This window comes from Pristiophorus japonicus, chromosome 5 (assembly GCF_044704955.1).
Source record: "Pristiophorus japonicus isolate sPriJap1 chromosome 5, sPriJap1.hap1, whole genome shotgun sequence".
NCBI classification, from domain to species: Eukaryota; Metazoa; Chordata; class Chondrichthyes; family Pristiophoridae; genus Pristiophorus; species Pristiophorus japonicus.
This window is the reverse complement of record NC_091981.1, coordinates 260752694-260770434: the sequence shown is the minus strand read 5'-3', so window position 1 is coordinate 260770434 and position 17741 is coordinate 260752694. Positions and strand designations below refer to the sequence as shown.

Sequence of the window (17741 nt, the reverse complement as noted above, 5' to 3'; positions counted from 1 at the left end):
AGCATTATATGTACTTTGTTGAAGCCGCCTGCTCTCTACCTGTTCATGTAGATCAGGGTGAATTAACAAGAGTCTTGTCTTAAGTGCCCTTTTCATGAGCAGTTCAGCAGGTGGAATCCCAGTTAGCGAGTGGGGTCTCGTGCGGCAGCTAAACAGGACTCAGTATAGGCGAGTCTGCAGTGAGCCTTCAGTTACTCTCTTCAAGCCTTGCTTGATAGTTTGCACTGCTCGCTCTGCCTGACCATTGGATGCTGGTTCAAACGGGGCAGATGTAACATGTTTGATCCCATTACGGGTCATGAACTCTTTGAACTCGGCACTGGTGAAACATGGCCCGTTGTCGCTCACAAGGACATCAGGCAGTCCATGCGTGGCAAACATGGCCCGCAGGCTTTCTGTGGTGGCAGTGGACGTGTTTGCCGACATTATCTCACATTCAATCCATTTGGAGTACGCATCTTCAACCACAAGGAACATTTTACCCAAAAATGGGCCTGTATAGCTGACATGGACCCTGGACCACGGTTTGGAGTGCCAAGATCGTAAACTTAGTGGCGCCTCACTGGGTGCATTGCTTAACTGTGAGCATGTGTTACATTTGTGTACGTCTAAGTCCGCATCGCTACCGGGCCACCACACGTGGGATCCTGCTTTCATTTTCATCATTACAATGCCTGGGTGAGTACTGTGGAGGTCACTGATGACAGTGTCCCTGCCCTTTTTGGGGACTACTACCCAATTACCCCACAGACGGCAGTCTGCCTGTATAGACATCTCATCTTTACGCCACTGGTACAGCTTTATCTCTTCCTGCATTTCCACTGGGACACTGGACCAGCTCCCGTGAAGCACACAGTTTTTTACTCGGGACTGTAAGGGATCCTGGCTCGTCCAGGTTTTAATCTGTTGGGCTGTGATGGGTGATTGCTCACTCTCTAATGCTTCCATAACCATGACTAAATCTGTGGGCTGTGCCATTTCCACCCCTGTGGTGGGCAATGGCAGTCTACTGAGAGCATCGGCACAGTTTTCTGTGCTTGGCCTGTGGCAAATGGTGTAGTTGTATACGGACAACGTGTGCGCCCATCTCTGGATGCGAGCCGATGCATTAGTATTTATCCCTTACTTTCACAAAAAAAGGATATCAGTGACTTATGGTCAATTTCCAATTCAAATTTGAGCCCAAACAGATATTAATGCATTTTCTTTACTCCATAAACACACGCTAATGCTTCTTTTTCAATCATGCTGTAGGCCCTCTCAGCCTTAGACAGACACCTGAATGCATAAGCAACCGGTTGCAATTTCCCAGATTCATTAGCTTGTTGCAATACACATCCAGCGCCGTATGACGACACATCACATGCTAGTACCAAACGCTTACATGGATCATATAACACGAGCAATTTGTTTGAGCATAATAATTTTCTAGCTTTTACAACGGCATTTTCTTGGCTTTTGTCCCATACCCATTCATCTCCTTTACCCAGTAAGACATGTGGTGGTTCTAACAGTGTCCTGAGACCCGGTGAGAAGTTACCAAAGTAGTTCAAGAGTCCCAGAAACGACCGCAGCTTTGTCACGTTCTGTGGCCTCAGTGCGTTCTCGATTGCCTCCGTCTTCGAATTGGTGGGCCTGATGCCGTCCGCCGCAATTCTTCTCCCCAGGAACTCTACTTCAGGCGCCAGGAAAACGCACTTTGAGTGTTTTAACCTGAGCCCCACGCGGTTGAGTCGACTGAGAACCTCCTCCAGGTTCTGCAAATGCTCGACTTTGTCCTGACCTGTAGCCAAGATGTCGTCCTGGAAGACCATTGTGCACGGGACCGACTTCTGTAAGCTTTCCATGTTTCTCTGGAATATCGCCGCGGCTGATCGAATCCCAAACGGGCATCTGTTGTAAATGAAGAGACCTTTGTGCGTGTTGATGCAGGTGAGGCCTTTTGATGATTCCGCCAGCTCCTGCGTCATGTAGGCCGAGGTCCAGTCCAGCTTCGTGAATGTCTTTCCTCTCGCCAGCATTGTAAAAATGTCGTCAGCCTTTGGTAGTAGGTATTGATCCTGCAGGGAGAAACGATTGATAGTTACTTTGTAATCACCACAGATTCTGACAGTGCTGTCTCCCTTGAAGACTGGAACGATCAGACTGGCCCACTCGTTGAACTCAATCGGCGAAATGATGCCCTCTCGTTGCAGCCAGTCCAGCTCGATCTCTACCCTTTCTCCCATCATGTACAGTACTGCTCTCGCCTTGTGATGGATGGGTCGCGCCCCCGGAATTAGTTGGATCTTTAATTTTGCTCCTTGGAACTTCCCGATGCCTGGTTCAAACAGCGAAGGGAACTTGTTTAAGACCTGGACACACGAAGTGTAGTCAGCGGACGAGAGCGCTCGGACGTCGTCCCAGTTCCAGCGTATCTTTCCTAGCCAGCTCCTGCCGAGCAACGTGGGACCATCGCCCGGTACCACCCAGAGTGGTAGCTTGTGCACCGCTCCATCGTAGGAGACCTTTACAGTAGCACTTCCGATTATGGGATTCGTTCCTTTGTGCAAGTTCTCAATTTCGTGCGAATGGGATTCAAGGCTGGGCTTGAGAGTTTGCTGCACCACAATTTATCAAAAGTCTTTTTGCTCATAATGGACTGGCTCGCACTCCAACTTCATTGACACCGGGAGTCCATTTAATTCAACCTTCAGCTTTATCGGGGGACACTTTGTGGTAAATGTATGCACCCCGTATACCTCTGCCTCCTCAGTCTGAGGCTCTGGTTCATCGTGATCCACCGTGGATCTGTCCTCCTCTGCAACATGGTAGTTTGCAGGATTAACATGGTTTGCAGCTCGCCTGCACATACGTTGGAAGTGTCCCATTGTTCCACAGCCCTTGCAAACGTACCCTTTGAAGAGGCATGAATGGAAACGATGATCACCCCCGCAGCGCCAACAAGGTGTTAATGGCCTTGCATTCATCACACTTGATGGTGGACTCTGAGACATCTGCGGACGTGCAGCTGCAGACATGTACGTTGCGATTTGAAAACAACATCACTTTGTTCACAGTATTGTAGCAGTACTCGTGTGCTGAGAGATTTGTTTAGTATTGTCACTGGTGAGCATGAATGCCTGAGCTATCGCTATGGCTTTACTCAAGGTTGGGGTCTCTACAGTCAAAATTTTGCAAGTATCACTTCATGGCCAATGCCAAGTATGAAGAAGTCTCTGAGCATGTGCTCCAAATGCCCTTCAAATTCACAATGCTCTGCAAGGCGTCTTAGCTCGGCGACATAACTCACCACTTCCTGGCCTTCAGACCTTTTGTAGGTGTAGAACTGGTACCTCGCCATCAGAACGCTTTCCTTTGGGTTCAGATGCTCCTGGACCAGTGTGCACAAATCATTGTACGATTTCTCTGTGGGTTTCACTGAAGCAAACAGATTTTTCATGAGGCCATACGTTGGTGCAGACGGTGAGGAGAATCGACCTTCGTTTGGCAGCGTTTGCTTCTCTCTCCAGCTCGTTGGCCGCGAAATATTGGTCAAGTTGCTCCACGACGGTTTCCCAATCATCTCCCTCCGAGAATTTCTCCAGGATGCCCACTGTTCTCTGCATCGTTGGGTTCGTCATCTATATCTCATCGCCAGTTGTTATGTATAAATAAAGAGTCTGACTGGATACTTTGAGCTCCAAATAAAGTGTGACCATAGTCTTTCATTGCAGGTCTCCAGAGTGCTTCTCCAGCCTGTGAGGCCTCCTTAAGTACCTGTGCTCCCAAGGGGATTGCGGGATCCCTTGGGACTCCAGGGGATGAGCCTTCTGGTGGCTATACAAGGTATATACAGGTTTACATATATAAAAATATCTATCCTCATTCTGCCCTTACATCACTTGAGAACTGGACAGGCAGCATCCTGTGGAGAGAGAAACAGAGTTAACGTTTCAGGTCGATGACCCTTCGTCAGAACGTTCTGATGAAAGGTCATCGACCTGAAACGTTAAACTCTGTTTCGCTTTAGACAGATGCTGCCTGGCCTGCTGAGTATTTACAGCATTTTCTGTTTTTATTTCAGAGTTACAGCATATGCAGTATTTTGCTTTTGAGAACCTGACTCCTGGTCCTCTCTACCCTATTTAGTCGAAATGATTTGTCAACATAAAACAAAATCTAATCTCTTTATCATTTTATAAACCTCGATCAAATTACCCGCAAGTCTTTGCTTCTCTAAAATAAGGAGGCCCAGCTCTTTGAGCCTACCTGGGTAACTAAGATGCTTTAAACTGGGAATTAAATTTGTGGCCCTCCTCTGCACTCTTTGCAAAGCCTCAATATCACCCACCATGTGAGGAGACCAAAACTGGATATAGTATTTACGATCTCAGGACCTCCCAAAACGCTTTGCAGCCAATGAAGTACAATGAGGCCGAACCATGGACTTGTCCAAGGACAAAAAAGTATGCTTTGTTTTGTAGTTTATTGTTTGGTAAATACACTCTAGCACCCTGCTCGTCCTAGCTATTGCTTCACGGCATTGGTCATGAACTTTTACAGACAGACACACTACAACGGCCAGATCTCTTTCATTCACCACCGGCTTTAGTTCTTTTTCCTGAAGGGTGTATGGATGTTGAGCCTTTGCCCTGCCCAGATGCATGATACTGCATTTTTCTAAGTTAAACACAATTTGCCAATCCCCCAGTGCATCTAGATCTGCTTGTAGTAGTTGAGCATAATCTACAGTCCTGACTCTCGCACATATCATGACATCATCTGCAAACTTGCAGATCATTCCCCCAACACCTACATCTAGATCATTATTAAAATAGTAAATAACAACAGTGTTAACACAGAAGTCTGTGGGACACCACTGGTGACTGGTCTCCAAACAGATCCAAATCCATCTACGGCCATTTTCTGCCGTCAAGCTTTCATCCAGTTCTCAATCCAGATTGCCACTAATTCCAGAAACTCTTACGTGGTACCACAGTGTTGTGACTCAGTGGGTAGCACATTCGCCTCTGAGTCAGAAGGTTGTGGGTTCAAGTCCCACTCCAGGGACTTGAGCACAATAATCTAGGTCGACACTCCAGTGCAGTTCTGAGGGAGCGCTGCACTGTCGGAGATGCCGTCTTTCAGATGAGACGTTAAACTGAGGCCCCGTCTGCTTTCTCAGATGGACGCAAAAAATCCCATAGCACTATTGTGAAGAAGAGCAGGGGAGTTACCCCTGGTGTCCGGGCAAACATTTCTCCCTCAATCAACATAACAAAAACAGATTATCTGGTCATTATCACATTGCTGTTTGTGGGAGCTTGCTGTGTGAAATTAGCTGCCATGTTTCCCACATTGCAACAGTGACTACACTTCAAAAGTACTTCATTGGCAGTAAAGCACTTTGAGATGACCGGTGGTTGTGAAAGGCGCTACATAAATACAAGTCTTTCTTTCTTATGCTGGTCATTTCCTCAAAAAATACAACCAAATTGGTAAAACAGGATCTTCTTTGGGCATCCCTGACAGGTCCTTCTCTGTCTTAGTAGTCATATTCTTTGACCTCACAAAGGCCTTTGACTCTGTCAACTGTGAGGGATTATGGAGTATCCTTCTCAAATTCAGTTGTCTTCAAAAGTTTGTCACCATCCTCTGCCTGCTTCATGACATGCAAGCCATGGTCCTTACCAACGGATCCACCACAGACCCAATACAAGTGCAGACCGGGGTCAAGCAAGGCTGTGTCATTGCACCAAAGCTCTTCTCAATCTTCCTTGCTGCAATGCTTCATCTAACCTTTAACAACATAAATTACAAGTGGAGCTAAATTACAGGACAAGCGGGAAACTGTTCAACCTCCATTGCCTCCAGTCCAGATCCAAGGTTGTCCCAACCTCGGTCATTGAATTACAGTATGCAGACAATGCCTACATTTGTGAACACTCGGAGGCCAAACTCCAAACCATAATTGACACCTTCACTGAAGCATACGAGAGTCTTGGCTATACATTAAACATCCCTAACACAAAGGTTCTCTATCAACCTATCCCCGCCACACAGCACTGCCCCCTGATTATCCAGATCCATGATGAGGTCTTGGACAATGTGGACCACGTTCCATACCTCGGGAGCCTACTGTCAGCAAGGACAGACATCGATGACGAAGTCCAACACTGCCTTCAGTGTGCCAGTGCAGCCTTCGGCTGTCTGAGGAAAAGAGTGATCGAAGACCAGGATCTCAAACCTGGCACTAAGCTCATGGTCTACAAGCAGTAGTGATATCTGCTCTCCTACATGCTCCAGAGACATAGACTATGTATGTACAGTAGGCACCTCAAAGCACTGGAGAAGTACCACCAACACAGCCTCTGCAAAATCCTGCAAATCCATTGGCAGGATCGGCACATCTACATCAGTGTTCTCTCTCAGGCCAACATCCCCAGCATTGAAGCATTAATCATGCTCGACCAGCTCCGATGGACAGGCCACATTGTCCGCATGCCTGATACTAGACTCCCGAAACAAGCACTCTACTCCGAGTTCCATCATGGCAAGCGAGTCGCTCGAGGGCAGAGAAAATGCTTCAAGGACACCCTCAAAACCTCTTTGAAAAAATTTAACATTCCCACTGACTCTTGGGAATTCCTGGCCCAAGACCGCTCAAAGTGGAAGAGAATCATCCGAGAAGGCACCGAACACTTTGAGTCTCTTCATCAGGAGCACGCGGAAGCCAAGTACAAACTACGGAAGAAGTGTACGACAAATCAAGCATCCCACCCACCCGTCTTTTCAACCACCACCTGTCCCACCTGTGACAGAGACTGTAGATCCCGCATTGGGCTCATCAGTCACCTTAGAACTCATATTAGTGTGGAACCAAGTCATTCTTGACTCCGGGGGACTGCATAAGATGAAGAAGAAATCATATTCTGCTTCCCTAATCATTCCCTCAAGCTTCTTTCCTATTACTAATGTCAAATTAATGGGTCTATCGTTACTCGGATTTGCCTTATGCCCCTTTTTATAGATTGGAACTACAAAATCTGTATCTGATTACTCATCATCATCATAGGCAGTCCCTCGAAATCAAGGGAGACTTGCTTCCACTCTAAAAGTGAGTTCTCAGGTGGCTGCACAGTCCAATACGGGAATTACAGTTTCTGTCACAGGTGGGACAGACAACCATTGAAGGAAAGGGTGGGTGGGGGGCCTGGTTTGTCGCACGCTCTTTCCGCTGTCTGCGCTTGCTTTCTGCATGCTCTCGGCGACGAGACTCGAGGTGCTCAGCCTTCCTCCACTTTGGGCGGTCCTGGGCCAGGGATTCCCAGGTGCCGGTGAGGATGTTGCTCTTTATCAAGGAGGCTTTGAGGATGTCCTTAAAACGTTTCCTCTGCCCATCTGAGGCTCGCTTGTAAGGAGCTTATCAATACAGACCCAGTTTAACTTAAATTGGCTCAAATGGTATTAGTATGGATCAGAATTTGGTTCAATGCCCATCAATGGAGATCTATAAATAAAAAATAATTATGTATCGTCTCGTGCAATGAAACTCACATTCATAGTTAATGCCAACACCTCTGACTCGATGTATCTATCGTTGCAGAATTATTACTATCAGTGGCAACTAGTCAAAATCTATAAACAAATTGCACCACACACCTGGCAGTAACACCTTATAAAACTCTCTCATTTAACTGCCATGTCAACAAGCTTGTGAATAACTATAAAAGCGAATGCATTGGAATTGCACAGACTGTGTTGAAAACACTGAGAAAACTTTGTCTGACTAACCAGGGTCCTGGTTTATGCTGCAGCAGCCTGAACATAAGAATATAAGGACATAAGAAATAGGAGCTGGCGTAGGTCATTAGGCCCCTCCGCCATTCAACAAGATCATGGCTGATCTTCTAACTCAACTCTACCTTCCCGCATTATCCCCATATCCCTTAATTCCATTAGTTCCCAAAAATGTATCGACCTCTGTCTTGAATATACTCAATGACTGAGCACCCACAGCCCTCTGGGGTAGAGAATTCCAAGATTGACAACCATCTGAGTGAAGAAATTTCTCCTCATCTCAGGGAACAAAGAAATGGCGGACCAATTGAACAAGTACTTTGGTTCGGTATTCACGAAGGAGGACACGAACAACCTTCCGGTTATAAAAGGGGTCGGGGGGTCTAGTAAGGAGGAGGAACTGAGGGAAATCCTTATTAGCCGGGAAATTGTGTTGGGGAAATTGATGGGATTGAAGGCCGATAAATCCCCAGGGCCTGATGGACTGCATCCCAGAGTACTTAAGGAGGTGGCCTTGGAAATAGTGGATGCGTTGACAGTCATTTTCCAACATTCCATTGACTCTGGATCAGTTCCTATAGAGTGGAGGGTAGCCAATGTAACCCCACTTTTTAAAAAAGGAGGGAGAGAGAAAACAGGGAATTATAGACCGGTCAGCCTGACATCGGTAGTGGGTAAAATGATGGGATCAATTATTAAGGATGTCATAGCAGTGCATTTGGAAAGAGGTGACATGATAGGTCCAAGTCAGCATGGATTTGTGAAAGGGAAATCATGCTTGACAAATCTTCTGGAATTTTTTGAGGATGTTTCCAGTAGAGTGGACAAGGGAGAACCAGTTGATATGGTATATTTGGACTTTCAGAAGGCGTTCGACAAGGTCCCACACAAGAGATTGATGTGCAAAGTTAGAGCACATGGGATTGGGGGTAGTGTACTGACATGGATTGAGAACTGGTTGTCAGACAGGAAGCAAAGAGTAGGAGTAAATGGGGACTTTTCAGAATGGCAGGCAGTGACTAGTGGGGTACGGCAAGGTTCTGTGCTGGGGCCCCAGCTGTTTACACTGTACATTAATGATTTAGATGAGGGGATTAAATGTAGTATCTCCAAATTTGCGGATGACACTATGTTGGGTGGCAGTGTGAGCTGCGAGGAGGATGCTGTGAGGCTGCAGAGCGACTTGGATAGGTTAGGTGAGTGGGCAAATGCATGGCAGATGAAGTATAATGTGGATAAATGTGAGGTTATCCACTTTGGTGGTAAAAACAGAGAGACAGACTATTATCTGAATGGTGACAGATTAGGAAAAGGGGAGGTGCAAAGAGACCTGGGTGTCATGGTACATCAGTCATTGAAGATTGGCATGCAGGTGCAGCAGGCGGTTAAGAAAGCAAATGGCATGTTGGCCTTCATAGCAAGGGGATTTGAGTACAGGGGCAGGGAGGTGTTGCTACAGTTGTACAGGGCATTGGTGAGGCCACACCTGGAGTATTGTGTACAGTTTTGGTCTCCTAACCTGAGGAAGGACATTCTTGCTATTGAGGGAGTGCAGCGAAGGTTCACCAGACTGATTCCCGGGATGGCAGGACTGACCTATCAAGAAAGACTGGTATTCAACTGGGCTTGTATTCACTGGAGTTCAGAAGAATGAGAGGGGACCTCATAGAAACATTTAAAATTCTGACGGGGTTATACAGGTTAGATGCAGGAAGAATGTTCCCAATGTTGGGGAAGTCCAGAACCAGAGGTCACAGTCTAAGGATAAGGGGTAAGCCATTTAGGACCGAGATGCGGAGGAACTTCTTCACCCAGAGAGTGGTGAACCTGTGGAATTCTCTACCACAGAAAGTTGTTGAGGCCAATTCACTAAATATATTCAAAAAGGAGTTAGATGAGGTCCTTACTACTAGGGGGATCAAGGGGTATGGCGTGAAAGCAGGAATGGGGTACTGAAGTTTCATGTTCAGCCATGAACTCATTGAATGGCGGTGCAGGCTAGAAGGGCCAAATGGCCTACTCCTGCACCTATTTTCTATGTTTCTATGTTTCTATGTAAGTCCTAAATGGCCGACCGCTTATTCTGAGACTGTAACTCCGTGCTCTAGACTCCCCAGCCAGGGGAAACATTTTCTCAGCATTAACCCTGTCAAGCCTCTTAAGAATTTTATACGTTTCAATGAGATCACCTCTCATTCTTCTAAATTCAATGGAACTCTAATATACTCAATCTCTCCTCATAGGGCAATCCCCTCATCCCAGGAACCAGTCTAGTGAACCTTTGCTGCACTCCCTCTGAGTCTTTCCTTTGGCTTGGGTCAGTATTGATAAGCTCCTCAGTAATCAGCAACAATTGGTACACATTTTTGACACTAAACGCATGCTCAGATGCCAATAATATGATTATGCAAATGTTCCCATCAAAAAGCTTCAATGCTTGCAGACTTGTCTGCGTAACTAAAATGGAACCGTATCAGCTTCAGCTGAAACATCTCTATCTCAGTCCAATCACCTTCCGCGAGCCAGGGTGCCCCTGGAGATGGAGCTCGCGGTGTCCACCGGTACGCTCGCAGTCTTCCGCGAGAGGTGGGCACCGGAGGGACTGGAGTGCACCATTTCAATCGGGAACAGAATTTTAATTTGATTTGATTTGACAAAGGTTACCTTTATGTTGAATTGTTAATTTGTGTTTTTGGTGCCCTCAAAAAAAAACAAGGGGGCATTTGAATGAAAGTTTCTGGAGTGTGACCCCCCCCTTTAATCAGGGGCACTTAATTATTGTTCTATTTAAAATAGTTGTAGAGCTGTTGTAGGAGTGGCTTAGCCACTTGGAGTTGTGAGCCTATGGAGAAAGGAGCTGCTTCAGTGCTGTCTGCCTGCAACCAGAGTGTCAAGGAGAGGAGGAAGAGGCCAATCATCTTCCGTGTCCTTTGTATTATCCTAAGGTTTGGCTCTCATTGGCAAATGCTAATGAAGGAGAATGGCATTCACTTACCCATTCAAATAAACTCCAAAATATGTTTTTTTTTAATGTCCAATTTCTTTCCAGATCAACTCTAACGCCAAAGATCACTTTGCGCCAATATTTTTGATCTTAGGCCAAAAGACCGAGAGGCGAAGTTGCACCGTTCCTGGAAATATTGCAATACCAGGTCAGTGCATGGAGTGGACGGGGCAAGCCCCTGATCCAGCTCCCTGTCCAAAAATCAATTCAATATCATGTCCCCATAGGGGATATTAAACTGATAAGAACAGATACTACACTTGATCTTAGCCAAAAGGCCGAGAAGCTCCAAAATATGTTATTTAGACATATGATAGCACCCAGTCTACAACTGGGTTCGATCAGAGGGGGAAAACTATTTTGTTCCGCTGCCTGAACAACCTTTCTGTGAAGCTGGCCACAGAACAGGCACAATACATCAGAGCTTCCCCATGTTCTCTGCTCAAACAGTACGCATCAGTTGTGCACTTTGTATGTTAGGACCTTTCTTTTGTATTTATTTTCTCCTGATTTGGATGACAGGACCAGGGCCATGTCTCCAGCCCTGCATAAATGAATTATCAACCCTCCTGCAGCATGGGAAGGATCAAAGCATTGTAATGAAGGCTGTTTTTCTAATCCAAAGAAGGACCATTACATTGAAATAAACATTTCTTGTCAATAATTATTAGATTTCCCAGGTTCCAGAAGCCTATCATGGAAAGTTTATAGCTATGAGGCAACAGCTATATCTGTGCTATAAAGGAATGCCACAAAGTATGCAGCTTGTTCAGAGTCTTTATCCAATCTGGTGGTATATATGTGGATAGAGCTGAACACAATGTAACAAGCTGATGCAACTAAGATCAGCTGTGCTTTCCTATTTCAAATTTCACCCTGAGGCAAGTCATTTATTTTGTCCCTAACGGAAGTTAGTGGTTCAATGATACAACTCCACAATCTGTTCACAGAGAAAAAAAAATCACTGGATTCATGATCAGAGGAGAAGGTAACTTCACCAGTCAGCACTTCCCATTGCTCATATTCTGCAAATGCTTTGTTTTAAAATCTTCTTACGTACAGTCACAGAATTGTACTTTGCCATCGCTCCTTTGTCAGCACTGCAGCAAACGTCTTTGGTGTAGGTTCATAAAATGATTCGCAACTCGTGATCACCCACATAGCACGGGAGTGTACAGGACCGGAACAGAGCACTGCTGGTCCCAGCTATATTAGGCACTATTCACTTTGTATTTTACACACTTTGCTGACAATCTCCCGCAGCGATACCAGTAGGTTGCGCAGGCTCACGTGAAATGGCAGTCTGGCAAGAGGGAAACAATTAAACTTGCGCTGTGGGTCAGGGGATACAGTTGAACTGAAAACAATTCCCAATACGAGGAGATTTCCTTTAGTTTCTGCCATGTGTTAATAACATCACAAACACAGTAGTGTGATCTCCTCCGACCATTATTTCCGGCGAAATTATAAACACCTTCTAGAACGTGTTTTTGTGATTTGTGTTAGAAATAGGGACCAGAGGCGATGTCCTCCGACTGACGAGGTTGTGCTATGGGGGCAGACAGGCAATCTCCACAGGGAGGGGAAGATGAGAGAGCCGCTAATAGCTTTATACTGATGGAGTTACATTGAAGGAGCCTGGAATTGGGTCACATGTTGCTGCTTTCAGGGAGTGAGTGACGCAGGGAGAAGGACAAACAGGGGAGTAAAATCAATGAGAATAAATAAAACATGAACAGGAGCCATTTAGTCCTTTGAGGATGACTTGCTTCCACATGAGTTCACAGGTGTTTCAATGAAGGATCTGATATTCCAGTCCTGAACTCCAGTTGAAAGGGTGGAAGATGCCGGTGCGTGGATTTTTTAATGTGTGGTGAACGTTGCACATCAGCCACCACACGGGCTTGACAGAGCTAGGCCTCGTTCGAGGGACTGATGATGATGAGCCTGTTCCAACAATTCATTCAAATCATGGCTGCTCTGTACCTCAACTCCATTTACCCGCTTTTGCTCCATGTTCCTTTATTTTTTCCGTCTTTCGGATGAGACGTTAAACCGAGTCCCCATCTGCTCTCACAGGTGGATGTAAAAGATTCAATGGCACTATTTTGAAGAAGAGCAGGGTAGTTATCCCCGGTATCCTGGCCAATATTTCTCCCTCAATCAACATAACAAAAAACAGATTATCTGGTCATTATCACATTGCTGTTTGTGGGAGCTTGCTGTGCACATATTGGCTGCAACGTTTCCTATATTACAACAGTGACTTCACTTAAAAATAATGTACTTCATTGGCCGTAAAGCACTTTGAGACGTCCGGTGGTTGTGAAAGGCGCTATATAAATCCAAGTTTTTTTTTTCCCCTTACCTAAAAAAAAATCAATTTCAGTCATGAAAATGTCAATTGACCCAGCATTTGGAGGGGGAACGGGTTCTAGATTTTCACTAGCCTTTGTGTGAAAAAGTGTTTCCTGATTTCACTCCTAAATGGCCTTGCTCTAATTTTAAGATAATACCCTCTTCCTCCAGATTCCCCACCAGAGGAAATAGTTTCCCTGGGCCTGAAATTCATACTGCTGGAAAGCTGGTACTTCCCCCATCTTTCGTGGCCATTAGCACTGAAATGTTTTTGTGGCTGGGCCACCCCATATTCAGCTTCAAAAGTGAACAAATGGGTTCCAGCACTAATCTTTCAGTGGTGTTGCTGTCTTAATTTGAGCGTTATCACCACTGAGAAATTCTGCATGCAGGTAAGGGTTTCTAATGAGCCAGCTGCTCTCTGGCCTTTTTAAACACCAGGATTTGCAGCAAGGCCCTGAGGGGGGAAGGAGGTTGGAAGGATGGCTGGTGTAAGAGGTGTAAGAGGTGTAAGAGGTGTAAGAGGTGTAAGAGGTGTAAGAGGTGTAAGAGGTGTAAGAGGTGTAAGAGGTGTAAGAGTTGCAAGGAGAGCCAACAGATTCATTGATATGGAGCTGGAGACACTGATGGACAGTGTGCAGGACAGAAGAAGAATACTGTTTCCTGACGTGGGGAGGCCTGGCAGACCACATGGAGGGAGATTGCAGGGGAGGTGCCAGGCACCTCCATATATGTGAGGACGCATCATCCCAGGAGGGTGCTGGCCAGTCTGCACTCGGCCCTTCCACGGTGGCGATGGGTCGACGCCTCCTAGCTCTGGGGCGATGGGGATCCTCCTCATGTGCCTCTTCCTCCTCCTCCTCAGGTGGTAGTGCTGGCCTGACCTCCAGCGGTTGTCCCCTATTGATAACCAGGTAGTACTGCATGCAACAGATCATGACGATTATGGAGACCCATTGAGGAGAGTACTGCAAGGTGCCACCAGAACGGTCCAGGCACCGGAACCTCTGCTTAAAGAAGCCTATGCACTGCTCGATGATGCACCTGGTGGCACAATGAGCGTCATTGTATGCATGCTCTGGCTCTGTCCTGGGGTTCTGCAGTGGACTGAGTAGCCAAGTGGACAGGGGATATCCCTGCCCACAATCCTGATTTGGGCCGATCAAGACGGCAGGCACACTGGTCTGGCGCAGAATGAACGCATCGGGCTGCTGCCTCCCTTGCCCGCTGCCTGTCTGCACGGTGCTGATGGTGATGCCGTCTCCTGCGTGCCGCCCTGCTTCTGAGCAGGTGTACCAGGTGTCGCCCTCCCAACACTCCTCCCATCCTCAGGGTGAACCCTGCCAAGCAGGTCTCTGCAGCCCACAGGCCTTCACTGAAGAGTCAGATCTGAAAGTTGTACAAAGGTATGTGCGAACCTCTGAGCAGCACTCAGCAGGTTTCATGGTGCAAAACAATTAATAAAACTATATGAAAAGCTAAATACCGCGGATGATGGAATCTGAAATAAAAACACCGAAAATTAATAAAACAATTTCCCTACCAAAGGGCCTCGATCGCGGCAACACTCCAGCGGTGTCATGTTCAAGCACCGACTCGAATTCCTCGCGGGGGCACTGCTTGAAGAAATGCTACCTTTTTGCAGCTGAAAATCCAGTTGGTGGCCGTTTTCCAGTGGCTTCACCCCACCATTTCCGGCCGAAGTGAGCAACGCTCAAACCTCCACCCCACCCGCCCCAAGGTGAATATGGCTCGGGGAGGGAAAATCACCTAACCGCGGCAGCTGATTTTTTCGATCAGCCGCCCAAGCCCCGCGGTTGCCATCCCTTCGGAGACGGTGAAGTTTGGCCTCTTCGTATCTACCCTGTTGAATCTCTTTATTATTTTGAATACCTCGATTAGCTCACCTCTCAATCTCCTAAACTCAAGGGAATACAAGCCAAGTTTATGCAACCTGTCCTCATAATTTAACCCAATGTAAAATGCGGCTCCCATCTACACGACCGACTGTGCCTGTAAAAGGTGACTTCCTGCCTGTATATTGCAAGTACATTGTACGTACTGTGACAAAGTTGATATAACCTCTATATTATTCTTACGGTAGCTTTCTTCTCCAGACCGAGCATTCAATTTTACATTGGTGCTTTCAATAATAGCTGGATGGGTGATATCCAACAGTCCTTTGTAAAATCATAGACCCACCGATATTGACATGGGCGGGTCGCAAAGGCGGGCGGGGGGGGGGGGGGTGGGGTGGAGATTTCAGACTTCACAGCCTGCGTAGCTTAGCTTTGATAGAATCCCCACCCGGAGGTCAGCCTGATGGACAGTCTTGGCTTCCAGTCGGGCAGGGAGAGCTGCAGGTGGGGGGGCCTGCAGCTACTGCTGACAGTGTGGGGAGGGTGTCCGATCCTCGATCGCAGGGGGTCTGATCACACGGGTGGGGGTTTGAGCCCCAATCCTGGGGGAGGTCCAATCCCCGATCCCGGGTGGGGGGGGTGTGATTCCCTGATCCCGGGGGAGGATTGATTGCCGACCCCTGCGGCGGGCAGGGTGATCTTTGGATGGGGGGCTTGTGATGTGGGGGGGTGGGGTTCTGATCTAAGTGAAGAATGTAAGCTTGGGGGGCCGGGGTGGGGGGGTGGAGGGGGGACTTTGGATGGGGGCTTGTGTTGGGGGGGTGGGGTTCTGATCCAAGTGAAGAATGTAAGCTTGGGGGGGCCTGGGGGGCCGGGGTGGAGGGGGGGCTTTGGATGGGGGCTTGTGTTGGGGGGGTGGGGTTCTGATCCAAGTGAAGAATGTAAGCTTGGGGGGCCGGGGTGGGGGGGTGGAGGGGGGACTTTGGATGGGGGCTTGTGTTGGGGGGGTGGGGTTCTGATCCAAGTGAAGAATGTAAGCTTGGGGGGGCCTGGGGGGCCGGGGTGGAGGGGGGGCTTTGGATGGGGGCTTGTGTTGGGGGGGTGGGGTTCTGATCCAAGTGAAGAATGTAAGCTTGGGGGGGTCTGGGGGGGCCGGGGTGGAGGGGGGACTTTGGATGGGGGCTTGTGTTGGGGGGGGTAGGGTTCTGATCCAAGTGAAGAATGTAAGCTTGGGGGGGCCTGTGGGGCCGGGGTGGGGGGGTGCACTCCTGGCTTACAAGCAGTGCACTGAGGACACTTATTTTCTCCCTGGAGGTTAAATGTAAGGCTCTGAGCCTCATTATAATATTTAAATACCAACTTGCCTCCTGGAAGAGGGTTGGCTGCCCACCCTCTGTCCCGTCTCCGTTAAATCCGAAAGTGGGCGGTTTGGAGGCGGTTTTTAGATTTTTACTATTTAACGGCACACCCGACCCCAACCCACCCGTTGGGGGTTAAAATTAACCCCACAGTTTCTGCACTGCTCGAATCTTATTCCAGCTGTGTTGCTGTTGTATTTTACCTTATTATTTATCCGATTTGCTTTTTCATCCATAGCAATAATCCTCATTTTCAACTATAACCGCAACATTTTCTGCAAATTTTAAACTGAAACTGAATTACATTAATTTTTATAGCTCCTTCACCAACAGCAGGACCACATACAATATTATATGTAATTGGCCCCCCGGGTAGATCACACATTTCGTACAGCTCCCAGTGAATGCCTACAATAAGTAGCACGACATTATAGCTGTTGGTTTATCAATTTTCTGTAGTTGGCAAAGTAAGTAGGAAGAACAGAGATTTATTTTATTTAGTAAGGTAAGCTATTGGCATTAACCAGGTGGGCCACAATGGTCTTTCCTGATCCTATACATTTCTACGTTCACAAGATCACAAGATACTTACTGATGAGGAAGGCCATTCAGCCCATCTTAATCCATCCTGAACAATCCGACACTTGCCCCCCGACTAATGCTACATCTCGGTGTTACTTAAATGACTTAAATGAAAGTGTTAATCACTCTCTGTGTTAAGAAAAGTGTCCTGATATTAGTCCTAAAGTTGAGGATCCAAGGGGTGGATTGCAGCAGTGCTTACAAATATTGTCCCCAGTGGATGTGGTATATTTGTACTTTCAAAACACCTTTGACAAGGTCCCACATATGAGATTGGTGTGCAAAATCAAAGCACATGGTATTGGGGGTAATGTACTGGCGTGGATAGAGAACTGGTTGGCAGACAGGAATGGCAGGCAGTGACTAGTGGAGTGCCGCAGGGATCAGTGCTGAGACCCCAGCTCTTTACAATATACATTAATGATTTAGATGAAGGAATTGAGTGTAATATCTCCAAGTTTGCAGATGACACTAAACTGGATGGCGGTGTGAGCTGTGAGGAGGATGCTAAGAGACTGCAGGGTGGTTTGGACAGGTTAGATGAGTGGGCAAATGCATGGCAGATGCAGTATAATGTGGATAAATGTGAGGTTATCCACTTTGGTGGCAAAAACACGAAGGCAGAATATTATCTGAATGGTGGCAGATTAGGAAAAGGGGAGGTGCAACAAGACCTGGATGTCATGGTTCATCAGTCATTGAAAGCTGGCATGCAGGTACAGCAGGCGGTGAAGAAGGCAAATGGCATGTTGGCCTTCATAGCTAGGGGATTTGAGTATAGGAGCAGGGAGGTCTTAC

At 47.1% G+C, this 17741-nt stretch overlaps 1 protein-coding gene and 1 pseudogene across 1 annotated transcript in view; both read right to left on the bottom strand.

Annotated features, from left to right (window-relative positions):
- The window catches only part of adarb2 (adenosine deaminase RNA specific B2 (inactive)), an 832900-nt gene that overhangs the window by 309220 nt on the left and 505939 nt on the right, over positions 1-17741 (bottom strand). The gene's annotated exons all lie outside the window — the stretch shown is intronic.
- LOC139264799 (U2 spliceosomal RNA) lies at positions 10898-11076 on the bottom strand (annotated as a pseudogene).